Source organism: Meleagris gallopavo, chromosome 5 (assembly GCF_905368555.1).
Source record: "Meleagris gallopavo chromosome 5, MGAL_WU_HG_1.1, whole genome shotgun sequence".
In the NCBI taxonomy this organism is placed as follows: Eukaryota; Metazoa; Chordata; class Aves; order Galliformes; family Phasianidae; genus Meleagris; species Meleagris gallopavo.
The window spans coordinates 28,932,550-28,944,653 of record NC_139408.1 but is presented as its reverse complement, the minus strand read 5'-3'; the positions used below and the strand labels follow the sequence as shown (position 1 = coordinate 28,944,653).

At 39.5% G+C, this 12,104-nt stretch overlaps 1 long non-coding RNA gene across 5 annotated transcripts in view; it reads left to right on the top strand.

Annotated features, from left to right (window-relative positions):
- The first annotated feature begins 6,813 nt into the window (after window positions 1-6,813).
- LOC104911140 (uncharacterized) overlaps window positions 6,814-12,104 on the top strand; it is a 42,265-nt gene continuing 36,974 nt past the window's right edge. The window contains exons 1-2 of one of the 5 annotated variants that reach the window (XR_014883574.1): window positions 6,814-7,155; window positions 8,452-8,573. This is a non-coding gene — a long non-coding RNA (uncharacterized LOC104911140). Of the gene's footprint in view, window positions 7,156-8,032; window positions 8,342-8,451; window positions 8,574-12,104 lie in introns of those variants that run through there. The other 4 variants (XR_014883573.1, XR_014883578.1, XR_014883575.1 and 1 more) reach the window with 4 other exon arrangements.

Here is a 12,104-nt window from a genome sequence, read left to right as displayed (position 1 = left end):
TACTGTGATGTAAGAGTGCATAAAAATTTTAGTCGCTCCTTTGTCAACGGGGTAACTGTTTCCCAGAAATCTATAGATATAATTTATAAGTATGACAGAATTTTATGTAATGTTATCTACAACTTCTTGTTTAAATTGTATGTGTAATTATGTTTTTGTTTGTTTGGCTGGCTTGTTTTGGAAAAGCTTTAGGCACATTGTAAAATGTTTATGTCAGCTACTTCTATCAAACTCACTCTGACTTGATAAACATCCTCACAAGACCTCCTCATCAAACGGCAGAGCGGCAGAAGATGTGGCTGAACACACACCAGCTGTGTTTATATCTAGGCTCTGATCCACAAGTTGATAAAGAACCAAAATATTCATTAACTTCAGTGAGCACTTCCCGTCTTTAGAAGTGCATAATCAAAGCTGTATGAAGTACAGCCCAGATTTTTCTGAGCAGTTTTATATAAAAAAAATATTACTGGAAGATAGGTATATAAGTCCATGTATGCAAATAGTTTCGGATGATTTGAAACACTAAACTGTTGTATTTTACCTGAGAAAGGATCAATAGTAATAAAACTATAGTACAAACACTCAGTAAGTATGGTTAGCCAACCACTGAGATCAGGCTGTTCTACAGTTCTGCTGATAAACTAATGGAAAATGTTGTATTTGATTCAACAGACAGTTGGAATTTTGACGATTTTTCTATTTTCACATCTAACTTCTCCTGAAATTATTGCTGTTCTCTCTTGTCCTGTAAAGGCAAACAAAAAAAGACAACAAGCCTCCACAGTTGGTGTAAGGAGCTATGGAATTGCTTTGAGGACATTTTTGGGAGCACTGAAATGGAACAACAGGTGAATTGGACAGTTCTCTCCTGCCCTTCATGCTTCTGGCACAGAAGGTGACAGGGGGTCAGCAAATGGAGACAGGATTCCCTGAGCCCCAGTGTCAGCAGCTATTGCCAGAGCAGACTGGTACCAATGGCAGTGGGTGCACATATGGTGAACATATGGACTAACTGAGCTAGCAGGAACAAACCTGCCTGATGGAAACACATTTGTGAGAAAACAGAAAAGGCCGCAGTGAGGCTCTTACTGAAGCAACCCTAGTGCATCCAGACAGCTAGGCCACTGCCCTTTGCTATGGCTAGGAAATTTCCAATCTGCAGTAATTTTGAATGATTAGATATAAACTCATATGGAGACTGGATGTGGGGTAACACAATGAACTGAAACATGTACCTGGAAGTTTAAACCCAGCTAGGAAAAAGCACACTAAAAAAAAAAAATAATGGCATTGTGCTGTGGTGGCTTTTACACTGAATCTTCCTTCCTTTAAGCATTCTGTACACTTCACATGCATGCAGTGTTTTTCTTGATGTCTGTAAATATAGAAATTGAAAATGGTGTTATGACATATTTATGGGATTAAAATATATTCTAACCTGTAACAGGAGATGTAATGCTGCTTTTTGCATCAGCCAGCATGCTTGCAGCAAGAGCAGTCAGGGGCTTCGGTGCTGACAGAAATTGCAGTGACTCAGGGATGCAGTGCCTAGATCAAATTGAATGTAAATGTAGGAGGCTGGTTCATTTTATACAGATTCAGTGCTTCATTTTATACAGATAAATTTAGATTCAGTCTCTAAAATCGATGTACTTTACACTCAACTCCCCCAAAACCAGAATTGCATATGCCTGATAAAATCAGAGCACTGTAACTAGAAAACAAGTGTACCTTTCTATTTTCAGTACGAATCCCATTTTTTAAATTATTATTATTATTACAGAAGAAGTAAAATGATTTGAAAACATTTGTGCAATCAAAACCAAAAATCAAACAACTTTTTTTTTTTTTCTTCTAATGAAATAAGTTAACTGCTAACATTCCTTAACTCACATTTCTCCTCTCGTAACATAGTGTTGGACAGTAAACTCCTTTAGGTCTCTGATGCATCCTTTCAAATCAGACTTACATCACTGAAACGCTTTAGTCAACAGCACGCAAATAACAGCGGTTAACTAGTTAAGAGCTGCCCGCCGTTAACGAGAGGTGATTGCACTGATGGCAGTATGACCACCAGAGGGCATTTCCCCACCTGGGTCATGCCTGGTAATAACGTCCCACTCTGCTAAGCGCCTTCATAGAATAATTATTTTTATATTTACTGTCTTTTCCTGTCAGTGGGAATATCGCATCCTCGTTTGCCAATTACATTTTGAAATTCTATACCCAGGTTCTTATATCTCCAATAATTGCTATCTCAAAGCAGATGAAATGAAGGGTGGAAAGTAGAAATGATCACCGGGCTATCAAGTCACTTTCAACATAATAAAGGGAGCAGGGAATGAGAGGCAAACAGATAAGGAGGATAGAAGACACTTGTGGAATAAATAGGAGTAAGAAAATTAACTGAATAACAACAACAAAGGCTTGGAAAAGAAGGAAAAAAAGTATATCTAAAATTCTGATCTGAAAAAATGTCAAATATCACAAAAATGGGAATTCGTGAGCTTCTGAAATGTTATTAAAATTGTAAAAAACACTACTTAGAGGATGAAACACATGAAAAAAGGTGAATGCACGAAGGTGGCTTTGCCTTTCCTTACCTACTGTGCATGTTTTTGGACTGTCTGGGATCATAACAGTGGAACCAAAAAGATGCAGCTGGGTGTCAGCTTCAGGACACTGTAAAACCTCTTGCCAGCGCCTCCCAATTTCCACAGATGGTGGCTTAGAAGCTGTGCTAGCCGTGCAGATGTGCTGTCCTGGCCAATGGAACTGTGGAACATTTTATCTACCCTGATGAGTTTATTCCCTCTTCTCCTTACCTTCCTCTCTTTTTGGCAAGAGCATGTTACTTAAATTGCTGGATGATCTATTATTATTTTAACTGTGCATATACTATCCTGATGAGATCCCTTGTGAGAGTGTTAGAGAAGATGGCTTTTGTTGCTTCAGAAATAAAGTAACTGCTACTATTGCTGACATCAATAGGAGCTACAATTTTGCAAGCAAGGAACAGTATATAGCATTACATGCAGAAGCAAAATCAGGCCAGCTAGTCAGCATGCTTATAATCTCATTTAATATGAAATTTACACTCAGTCAAATAATTCTTCTCTGTCTCCTTATGTACAGGATGGCAGGCCTTATAATTCTTAGGCTGGTTATTGAAGCTTAGTTAATTGGTTCTTGTTAAGGATTTCATCTGAATTTCTCTCTCAGAGCAGGGCTAGAATCTAGAGGGTAATGGTTCTTTTACCTCATATCAGGGTTGTCACAGTTTGCAGTAGCAAATTGCTGTGTGCTCCCATCTCACTCAGAATCTGAGAGAAGCAAAAATAGATTCCCCTTTCCTACAATAATAAGACCTTTCATCAGTATTTTTTACATAAACATGTTTCTCAGCATCATTCAGGAGAAAAACAAGAGGCAAGGGTTCTGAGAAATGCTCACCAGGTCAGGTAACTGTGCATTATCACACCAGTGTAATAGCACATGCAAAAATGCTAAATCAGACTTGCACGTGCAGCTTGAACTTGAAAACTTCCTAAGACTTGAGATCCTGGCTTTCAAACCATAAGGTTATTTTGATGTGATCTTTTTAATCAATATTGAAGAGTCTTACATGTAGGTAAATGGATATATATACAGCTATGCTCTAATTAAGAAAAGGAGATTCCCAGTTTCAGTCTCCATTTGGTTCAGTTTACAGCTCTGGGAAGAGAACACTGCTATTTCACTGCCACAGTGAATTTCTATCTAAGAGATTCTTTTTTCAGTAACTGGGGCTAAAAATGCAGACTATTTAAGCAATCCAAATGTGTAGTATCCAGCCTGTGAGCTTTCAATCACTTGATATTCTCTAACTCAGATCATTAATTCTAGGCGCAAGCCTGCATATCTAAAAAGAGGATATCTGCTCTTGATTCAGGTTTTTTTTTTGAGTTATCACTATAAAAAGAGAAACTTATTTGTCCGTGCAAGCCTGTTCTGCATCCTTCCTTGTGTTGTACTTCTTTTATTTGGAGAAATCCTCACCTGCCTACTAAATCTGAAATGCAGTATTTCAAGCTTCCTTCCCAGTGCACAGCTCACTCAGTTTACTTTAGAGATAGAGCCAAGGAAGTGCTGTTCTGGATGGATCCCTCCCTGCTGAGACAGCAGCAGGGCAGGTCTGCCAGGCAGCATTGTGAAGGGGCAATCAGTGAGCAGCCTTTGCTTCCTTGCAGCCCAGGTTCCCACGCTTCAGATGAAGGCAAGTCATCAAAAACCAATTCACTTCCTAGCAATCATTGCCTGAAATCAAGCTGGTGACTTAGCAGCATCTGACATTCCTTGCTACAGCCAAGAAACTGAAGTTTGTCTTGCTTGCCAGTTCCTCTCAACTGTCTTAGTAAGTCTTAGTTGGTGCAGCAGTTTCTTGCAATCTTTTTATCTTCTTTGCAAGCAAAATGCTGGAGGAGACAGTTCCAGATGTTGCACTTTCTCTGAAGATGAAGATGTAGATGTAGCCATGAGCATTTATACACTCAATTTCTCAAGATCCTTTCATGACTGTCTCAGATTTGTCCAGTTAATATTAGCCCCCCAGCTATCTTACTAGACATAATGCCTTGCAAGCACAGAGTAGGTTCAACTCCTGCTTGAATAATCTTTCTCAGTAAAATAAACAAACCAGTAGGAGTGTAAATTTCCTACAAACTTTTACAGCACTTTCCACATTGTTTTTAACTGCACAAGACACACAATTGTAATTGGTCGAGGTGCAAATGCCATAGCACTGCACTACGTCATTCATCTTCAGACACTTGGTAACACAGCACCTGTAGTTTCAAGGACTGAAGGTTCACCAGCTGCTGGTATCTGTAAATCCCATCACCCTGCAAATTGCTGACTTTCTTACTCAGCATGCAGATCTTACAGAAGGACTACTGAGTACATTGTCTGAATAATACAGGATGTGCTCAGTGGTGTAAATGGTTTCAGTGAAGATAAAAAATGAGAAATTACTAATACCTTTCCTGCTTACAGCCAATAGAGCATTCATGCAGATAAAATGGGTAGAAATTCTTGTATAAAGGTATATCAGATATTTTCTATAGCATTCTTACTTCAAGCTGCCAACCATTTTTTTTTTCTGCAGAAGCTTCCAAACAGTTTATTAGAATTTCTGTATATGCATAAATCTATCTCTCTCCTGCTACAGTGATCTCTCTCTAAATTTAAATATGAAATTGATCCTTCTAAGGATTATCAGTATTGTATACTGATATTATATGGAATAATAGTATTATTGGTCTACATTATAACTATGCATATATATATGTTTATAAACAATCAGATATATCTAGGTAAATATACATGCCACAGCAAACTCCCTTAGGAGTACCAGGGCGCACAGGGTACATTTCAAGTCAAGTTTCAAAGAGCAGCAGCATTTCAGCATTTTGTTTATTTTTCTGGTAAAGACTTTATTAACCCACTACATCACACAGAACTACAATTCCTTTTCCAAATGTCAGTTATCATTAAATTCCAAGTAACTTAAGACTAAATAGGTAAAACAGGTTACAGATAAGTCTCTGAACTCTTTTCAAGCTCCTTCAAATGTTTTGTCATTGAACAGTTGTATACAGAGTGCTGCACAGGCACCAATATATGCCCTTTTGAGTTGGATGACTTCTGAAAGATCTGAATAATCTGATAGTGCAAAAGCAACTAGCAGCCTGTCTGTCACATCTCAGGGCTAAGGCGCTTATCTTCAGATGCCATTTTTCCTCCCACTGCACTCAGTATTTTCTGCAGCTGTGACAGATTGCAATCTAGAACAAGGAGACAGGTATGTGAAGACCACAGCCATTAGAAGAAAAGGAAGTATAAACATATTTAGCTTTCAAATATTGCATGCATTTCTTATTATTCTTGTTTTTCCTCACTTGTGAAGTTCAGCTCACCCATAATGCTCAAAAGGGTTTTTATGTAGGGATCCCTCAAAAACATTAATTGTGTTTAAGCTGTGATCAGTGCACACACACAGCATCAACTCCCTTCAGACCCAGATACACTCTTTCCTCCCTATGGAAACCAGAGGGCTGACATTTGGCTTTATCGGAGCTATGAGCAGGTCAGCAAGCTTTGATTGCCTTCATCAGCCTCACATGGGCCTTCACTCATTCACCTCTACCTGTTGGCCTGGAGGCTGCATTTAAGCAGATGGGGAGAAAGCTCTTGCTAGAAGGCTCTTATTTATGAGCAGTGTGTGAGCTGGTGAGTTCCTGTCTTCATGTTGCCTTTAGATCCTGCCTTGATAATATAGCTGTTCCAGTTGCTGGCTGGGCTGTGGCTGGTCCTGGTTACTATGTCTCTCCTTGTTTGGTGCTACGGGGTAGTACTTTTCATGGTAAGGGGGGTAGTTGCCTTGTTGTTTCCTTAGTTCTGGTTTGCCCTGCTATTAGTAAAGGACTAGTGTGATGAGCCCTGTATCAAAATAAGTTAATGGGGCTACTGTGTGGAAGAAATGTTGGCTTTTATATTATTGTGGGTCTTCTTTCCTTTGCTTACAGACTGTTTTGTGCTGGTACCTATATAGGTTGTAAGTAGAAAATACTGTATGAAGTCTGGAAATGAGTGCTGAACTTTCAATGCTAAGACAAAAAAATCACAGAATTGTTTGGGTTGGAAAGGACTTCTAAAAGTCCTTTAGTCCAATTCCCCTGTAATGTGATCAGGGACACCCACAATGAGAGCTGGCTGCTTTAGAGCCCTGTCAGCCTGACCTTAAGTGTCTCCAGGGGTGGGGCACCTACCACTTCTTTAGGCAACGTGTTTCAGTGCCTCACTATCTTTACTATAAAAAATCTTTTTAAGTCACCCCCCTCATAGTTTGAAATCATTTCACCTTGTTCTATTACAGCTGCAAAAGAGTCTTTTCCCTTCTTTCTTTGGTTCTCTCTTTAGGTACTAGAAGGCCAATATCGGGTCTCTGCGAAGCCTTCTCTTCTCTAGGCTGAACAGCCCCAACTCTGTCAGCCTGTCCTTGCAGGAGAAGTGTTCCATCTCTTGGATTGCTTTTGTGGTCCTCCTCTGGATGTGCTCCAGCTGTTCTGTGTCTCTCCTGTACTGAGGACTCTGCACTTGGACACAGTGCTCCAGGTGAGAGGAAGCTGTCTTTGAGTGGATGCAGTGGCTCACTTAGTGTTGATTTCTAGTTGTTTGTTGGAATACATAAGGCTGCTTTCTTACAGAAATTGAGAATGTATACTGACATCCAAATACTTATTTCATGTTTTATTTGTGTGCTTTGCCTCAGTGGCTAGTCTTGGTCACACCATTGCGATGAAGGCGGTTGTAGTCTAATGTAGTGAATAATGTATTAGTTTATTCAGTGTACTTTGTTCTGTTTTGGAAACATGTCTCCTGTCTGCTTATTGTATATGTACGCATTGCATAAATCATGTCCCCATTGCTGTGGCACTTAAAGATGTTTAGATGAATAGAGGTGGCCTGTGGCTCTGCATTTAAGGCAAAAAAAGAACAAACCAACAAACAAACCCAAAACAACAGCAATGCTATCAAGCCACAAAAGCTGATGCATCTTTTTAGACAGACTTGCGATTTTATAGAATTGCATTAATAGGAATCATACCATAATTTCCCTAGTGTGGTTTCCTGAATCTTATTGGTTCTTCTGAACAACATATAGCTTCTAACAGAACTTAGCATTTCTTCCTTGAAGACACCAGATGGAGTCTAACTTCTTTGTAACAGCTTTGTTTTTCAAGTTTAGAGACCTCTTATCCTAACAACTATCTTTCATGCTGTCATTTTCTTATGTTTGTGGTAGCAACAGCACAATCATGATGTTGGGTAAATTAGAGATTAAGTGTGCCGTGTTTACTTTCAGCCTCTTTTGGGCTGTGCCATACAGCACTGAGCATGTTTGCAGTTGGGTGCTCCTCATTTTAGTAGTGTGTCCTGCATTTTTTGAGTTTACAATGTACTGTCTTCTGTTTAACTGCACTGAATTTTGAATATAAAAAGATGTAATTTACTGGCAGTTTCAGAAAATGAAGTTCTTTGGTCATTTGTAACACTTCATAATAATGATTTTTATATTCTGTGAACTGCATAGCTAAAAGGGGAGTAGCTTCCTCGTGACAGTACAAGGTGTAAGGGTCATATTACTGGCATCAAACCCAGTATGGGTTTTACTGAAGATTTTGTGGCTGCAATCTCTCTAGCTGATATTCTTGTTACAGTGACATTTTGCTAGGCAGGAATTGTTTGTGACAACACTACAAATCTCCAGCTGCAGCCTGGTAGCTCAGCACTTACGCAAGTAAGTGTCATCTAGTGGGTATGAAGTAAGGTGACTGGTTCGTTCTGTCCTATAGGAATCCTACTGTCTCTCCCCTATGTTCTTAATCAATGTGGTATTACTTCTCATAGGACACTTTTGCTGAATCCTCCAAACTGACCTCAAAGTCCTGTGTTTCCTATTGTCAGCTTTCAGATATCACCCTACAGTTCTTCTCCCTGGTAGAAGTAGAGTTTGTATTTCCTATTATAAGGTAAGTTTCTTTATTCAAAGCTTAGCTGATAAGAAATGACTTCAAAATTAAATACATGTAGACATTTTGTTTTCAAATTGATTTATGATGCTGGCTTTTAACAAATATATATTCATGGCAACATTTGATGTCAGGGTGGAGAAGTACTACCCATGGTAATTATTGAGGGAACTCAGAGCTGCAGTTCAATGTGAGGATCAAAAAAAATAATTTAGGCATCAGAAGGTGAAAAGGAGTTCAACTGCAGGACAAAGTCCACCTGTACATTGAGAAAGTCATAAGACTCAATGCCGTTCTCTGGTGAGAAATTCTAAAATATCACTTGCATGCTAAGCTGATCCACTGGCAGGTGGGCAGCAACACGCAGCTGTGCTATGAATGTGAGAGTCTTGTACAAGGTACTACCACCCAGGCCCAGAGAGGGTAATAAGGGGGAAAGGAAAGTGTATAGTGACAAGTCTTAAGGCACATCAATTTCACTTTCAGACTGGCTTTCCCATGCTGCTTAGAAAATATTGACCTTAGCAGAAAGGCAGCAAAATAGACTGGCAAGAAGTTATTAGAGGTGCTATTTGAGAATGCCTGTAGATAAACTATGCTTGGAAGGTCCTTAAAACAATAGCTGAGATTACATAACTGTATTTAATTTCTTACTAATCTGTAGCAACATCGCTGCCTAGTGATAGCATTTCTATAGAATGGAAGTGCTACTGTAATTTCCTTAAACAGCTTTCCTTTAGCTGTGTCTAATGATACTTAATTTTTCCAACTGAAATTTTTTGTTATTGCTTACAGCAGTTCACCTCAGAGGGGAGTGAGCATTACTGTAAACAGTGCTCCAGGCAGCAACTAACATTTAAAGCAATCCAGCTCAAACTAGGGCTCTGTGACCTCCTATGTAAAACACCAGCAGCTGTCAGCACCCTGTTTACTCCAGCACTTCTGCTGCTTCTGACTGAGCTACTGCTTTGGTTTGTACTTAAAATAATCAGAACAGGCATTAGGGAATAACTGTTACTGCATAAGCCCAGAGCTATTACAAGCCTAGATTCACACCAAGAGTCATTTTAGAATGTACAAGTGTAGTAAATTTCCACTTGTATGCAATCTCTTAGTATGGCTAGGGAGCTCAAGCAAAAGCTTTTCCTGATGTAGACAGGCTCTGCAGCATTCTTGTTGCTTGGAGTCAACTCACTTGGGAAAATTTCCTTAAAGAATGATGAATACTGACAACCTACTACTGAGAGGAACAGAAGCTGAAATAACAAGGAACTTCTACATATTTATTGACTGTATATTTGTGTGTCCTAATTGCAGTCTGCATATAAGTCTGTCTGGTTTTGAAGCGGGCCACTGGTACGAGGCTCAGATTGTGGAAGAATAAGTGAAATAATGTGATACTGAACCAGTAGACCATACTGAACAGACGAGGGTGTTAGAAGTGACAGGCAGTGTTTGTAATTGAGGTGTCCCAGAACTTGGTTATTACAGGGGAAGAAAGGTCTCTGTTCTGAACCCCATGCTTGGCGATAGACTTGAGGAACAGCTTTATTGGCAGTTTCTGTGGCTGTATTAACCTTGTCTGTTAAAACTGTGAAGGATAATACACAAAATAGAATAAAAACTGAGAAAAAGCTGTTTTAAATGGGCTTTTTAGGATAATACAAATGACTGTCATACCTACCACTTTATTCAGGTTCTTTCTTGGGCACTGACAACTTACTGTCTGATGGGTGTGGTAAAATACATCAGGGTATGTGTGTGAGATAATGATAAGTCCTGGGCAATGGAGACCTGCGCCTGAATGCTGTCTTCCAGGTGTTTCTTCAGTGGAAGAACTTGAAGCTTTTGGATAAAAATATGTGGACAAAATAGAACAAACATTAGTGTGTCTAGTACACATGGGCAATGCAAGGATGCTGGAGTTTTTCCTTCCTTGTAGGTGTAAAAAGGCTGGAAAAAACAAGTAGCTTAGTTTGAATTAAGTTGAGTGATGTGGTGGTGAGGGAACAAATACCTGCTGGAAAGCTGCGCAGCCAAAGGTAGGACCTGCAGATATATGGAAGAGTACTGGGGGCTAATTTGTTTGAGGGTCTTAGTTGTAAGGCAAGTAAGAAAAATTAGGCAAGTTTGTCTGAAATGGAGTGCACGGGAGATGTGTCTGTAGGTGATCTGAGCCTAGGAGAGTCAGTGAGGGAAGAAATGCAGAAATAAGGAAAGAGGGTGCTTTTGTTAGAGGGTTCACCATGGCATGGCCTCCCTTACAGTGGGGCTGTAACACTTAGAATTTCTTCTTCTTGACAAAACTGAGTATCCTCTGCTCCACTCTGTGGTTCTTCAGCCCTGCACTTGTGCCTGTGTTGCCATATCCTCTTTCTCCTGCTTAGAAAAACAGCTTCTGTCAGACTTACTGCAGCCACTCCATGGCCACCAGTTTTCTCAGTAACTCTTGGACTAATGTAGTATTAATGTCACTCTAGCAAGCTGAATGCTTTTCCTTAGAAATAATTCTCACACTTTTTCTTGAATTGTTCACTTATTTACATGCATTCACCTCCTCTTGAGAGAAGATGGAACACCGTGTATGTTCTTCAGTTTTTCTATGAAGCGTTTAGAAATTCTAGCAGCACTGATGCAAGGAATGTACTTAGATCTGGAAGAATTGTTGTTCCAATGTGGCTCAGACAAACCTCAGTCCCTGAGACTTGACAAGTAATTCCAAAACACAAGTAGGAACTCAATCAGATTTCCAAATGGAAAGTGCTTGACTTCAGAATTTAAGCCATTTGTTTCAATAAACATGGGCTCATTCGCAACTGAAGCCTTAAGATTTCAAGTGCAGATCAGGCTGAGAGTCCAACAGTGGGACTTTGCTCTATACTTGGTGAGGAGCCATTTGCTCCTTCAGAAGGTTTTACTGTCCCCCAGACACAGTTTTCTTTAATGTTACTTGCAATTCTTGTAGCAAAACAGATGGTCTGTATTGCTTTTCTGTGTTTCTTGGCTTGGAAATGTTCACTGTAAACAACTTAAGGGATTTTTCTTCCTTATTGCTAAAGCAGGTTGTACTTCAGCAGTAAGTTCAGTTTCTGGACTCACTCAACTAAAATATAAATCTATGTATGTTCTCTGCACCAAGCAAAACAAATTTGTAATAGTCACTAAAGAAACCCTGTGATTAGCCTTCAAAATCTTTTGCAAAACATGCTGCCTGATTTAGTCATCCAGAGAAGCAACAGTAATTTGAGAATGGAGAAGCTTATTTAAATACTCTGAAAATATCAGGTAAAAAGCTGTGCCCTGTGGCATAGACCTGTTCTGCTTTATTTCTTGACTTCATCTATGTGCAGTGCCTTTCAGGGCATTTTGGCTACCCTGCTGTGAGTCCCAGTCAGAATAATATACATACATAATCACAAATAACCATATATACATTGGTCTGTGAAATTTGACTGCAGAGTTTTTTTGAAAAGCATCTCTTGAATCTTGCTGTGCTTAATCACTCTTGCCCACACTGGTAGGTGGTTTCAC